General features: G+C 44.7%; 1 long non-coding RNA gene across 1 annotated transcript in view; it reads right to left on the minus strand.

Moving 5' to 3' along the window:
- Positions 1 to 2584, minus strand: part of LOC121664368 — a 21440-nt gene extending 18856 nt beyond the window's left edge. Inside the window, exon 1 of the long non-coding RNA XR_006015988.1 lies at positions 2487 to 2584. This is a non-coding gene — a long non-coding RNA (uncharacterized LOC121664368). The remainder of the gene's footprint in view (positions 1 to 2486) is intronic.
- Positions 2585 to 3053: the final 469 nt, after the last annotated feature.

Raw genomic sequence — 3053 nt, forward strand, 5'->3', positions numbered from 1 at the left:
TTTCTGTGCTCTGTAGGATGCCTCTGTGTCCTGTAGGATGGCTCTGTACTCTTTAGGATGGCTCTGTGCTCTGTAGGATGCCTCTGCATCCTGTAGGATGGCTCTGTGTACTTTAGGATGGCTCTGTGTTCTGTAGGATGCCTCTGCATCCTGTAGGATGGCTCTGTACTCTTTAGGATGGCTCTGTACTCTTTAGGATGGCTCTGTGTTCTGTAGGATGCCTCTGTATCCTGTAGGATGGCTCTGTACTCTTTAGGATGGCTCTGTGTTCTGTAGGGTGCCTCTGTGTCCTGTAGGATGGCTCTGTGCTCTGCAGGACTGCACTGTGCTCTGTAGGACGGTGCTGGCCTTGCCGCTCTTACTTGGAGGCGGGATAGGAAAGGGGAGGGCAGGGCAGCAAGAAAGAAAAACAACTGGGCGTGTTGGGCGTGTCCAAGGCCAGGCTGGCAGGGGCTCTGAGCAGCCTGGCCTGGGGAAATGTGTCCCTGGCCACGGCAGGGGCTGGGAACTGGAGGATCCTTAAGGCCCCTTCCAGCCCCAGTCATTCTGTGATACTTTGATACAGTGGCTGGACAGTAGTGGCTGAAGTTGCTGGAGATTTACAGTGTCTGCCAATACAATGAATTGTTGCTGTTTTCTTCTTTCTTTTTCAAAATATTGTAAAGCAGCTCCTATGTCTTTATTTATTTTTCTTTTTTTTTACCCTTACTACAGGTGCGTATTTTTACTTGAGTGAGTGAAACAGTCAGTTCTCTTTGGGTGGCCACGACCAAAAATCTGCCTTTCTAGCAGTTCTTAGTGGGGGACTTAGGTGTTTTTGGAGAGATTTTTCTCACGAGAGGAGTGGTTTGTGACATCAGGCACTCCAGAATAGTTGGTGCAGTGCAGCCTGGGTGGGCACACAGTGTCCATATTCCTTCATTTAATGATGTTTAAACACAGTGTGACACTGCAGCCTCCAGGAGTGTGGGAGCACTTGGATTCCAGCAGTGTTACCTCATTACACTGACTGTTCTGAGTGCTACCAGTTACTCACAGGAGTAAACACTGTGCTAAAGAGTGTACACAGGATCCAGGCTTCACAAAATGATACAATTATGGGAACTGAATAATCCTGAGAGACTGTGTTTAGTGAAAAGCGTTTGCTGGAGCATTGTATAAAGCCCCAGAAATGGGGGATGTCAGAATTCTTCTTGGATGTCAGAAGCCTTTTTACCCAGCTAAAATTCTGATAGAAATTAAATGTCTGAGATTAACTATGATTCATTAGTGAACAAAACTGCAGAACTTGGGGCAGTGAGCCATTCTGTACCTGAGCTCCTCTAAGGCTCTTAGCAAGGCTGATGGATGGCTGCATGAGGACAGCTTTTGAAGCGCAGATTTCTGCTAAATCAATGGACAAGATTTATCAAATTTCCAGTCATTTCCCAGAGCTTCTGCCAGCCCCCACAAATAGCTACTCTTTCATTCATTCTGTGCTAGAGCCTCATAACAGGAAAGAAAATCATGTTCTCTGAGGTTTTATACTTTAAGGCATCCAACTTTCCATTTTAGAAAGTGAAGAATGTAAACAGTTTTGTTTCTATGTCTGGGCAACGTACAGCAGCTCCAGAATCAATAATGGAAAATGCTCCTGAAAGGCCCAGCAGACCTCAAAGAGATAATGTGGATTGGCCATTAACAGTAAGTCATTATGGAACTTATTAAGTGAAGCCTTGGGACTGTCATAGAGCCTAAAGGTTGACATAAATTTTTCATACACATTGAACTTTGCTAAATGTGCTTGCATTTGATTAATGATGACTTTCTCCAGTGTGCTAATAAGAAGAAGGAAAATATGAGCTCGGGCTGCAGCAGGGAGAATGGGCTCCTGGAAAGAAGGGCAGTGTTGGCAGCAGGAGAACAATGGGGCTTTCTAGAAATGCCCTGCCAAGCGGGAGGGAGTTTATAACTCCGTGAAAAATTGCTCCTTACCACCCAGAGACAGGGCACTGAGCACAGCATGAAAGCCAGTTTTGTAATTGTGGGAGTGAAAACATCATAGCTCCAAAACGCCAGCAGAAAAATCCACCTCCCAACCCCCTAAGGCACTCACAAACCACGAAGAACAACCAAAAACCCAACCTCAGCCCCTAAACCCTCCATATATCAGAAAGATCAACCAAAAACCCCACCATCAACCCCTAAAGCTCCCCCATACATCACAAAGGACAACCAAAAACCCAATCTCAGACCCTCAAGTCCTCCACGTATTTGTTTGTAATCAACCAAAACCTCATATTCAGCCCCTAAAGCCCCCCCACACATCGCAAAGAACAACCAAAAACCCTCACCCTCAGCCCCAAAAGGCTCCCACACATCACAAAGACCAACTGAAAAACCCACCCTCAGCCCCAAAAGCCCTCATATATCACAAAGAACAACCAAAACCCAACCTCAGACCCTTAAGTCCTCCATGTATCACAAAGAATAACTAAAAAACCCACCCTCAGCGCCAAAAGCCCTCACATATCACACAGAAAATCCAGAAGAGCTTCATATTCAGCAAGACAGAGAAGTGGTGTGTCTGCAAGTCCTGCTGGAGATAGAGCTGCGGGGAATTTGCCTTGGCAGCCAACGCAGTGAGTCACAGACTCATGGAATGATTTAGGTTGGAAAAGAAGACAACAACAACAACAAAACAAAGCCTTCACTTACAGCTAGGTCTGGACAACAGCATATGGATTTGTTCAGTTGAAATAAACATGTTTTTCCCTTGTTTGGAAGTAAGTAGAAAAAAAAGGGAAAGCAATCGTTAACCTCAGTCCAAAGCAGTCACAAAGTCTAAGGCTCTTTCACTAACCACCAAAAATGCAAGGCATGCCCTAAAATGCAATTAAAATTGAATTCTTAAAAAAACTACAGGGTAAGTTTTTAGGGGTTTTTTTCTCTTTCTAGTTTTAAAGTTGCTAAAGGTCAAACTTCTAAGCTTCTATCTTGTTTTATTTAAAATGAGCACTCTTGTAAACAAGAGTCTGCCAAACAACCCTAGGAAAGAGGACTCAAAGTCTTCT

The sequence above is a fragment of the Corvus kubaryi genome, unplaced genomic scaffold, assembly GCF_017639235.1.
Source record: "Corvus kubaryi isolate FWS band 111438036 unplaced genomic scaffold, C.kubaryi_AGA036_p1.0 37300, whole genome shotgun sequence".
Lineage (NCBI taxonomy): Eukaryota > Metazoa > Chordata > Aves > Passeriformes > Corvidae > Corvus > Corvus kubaryi.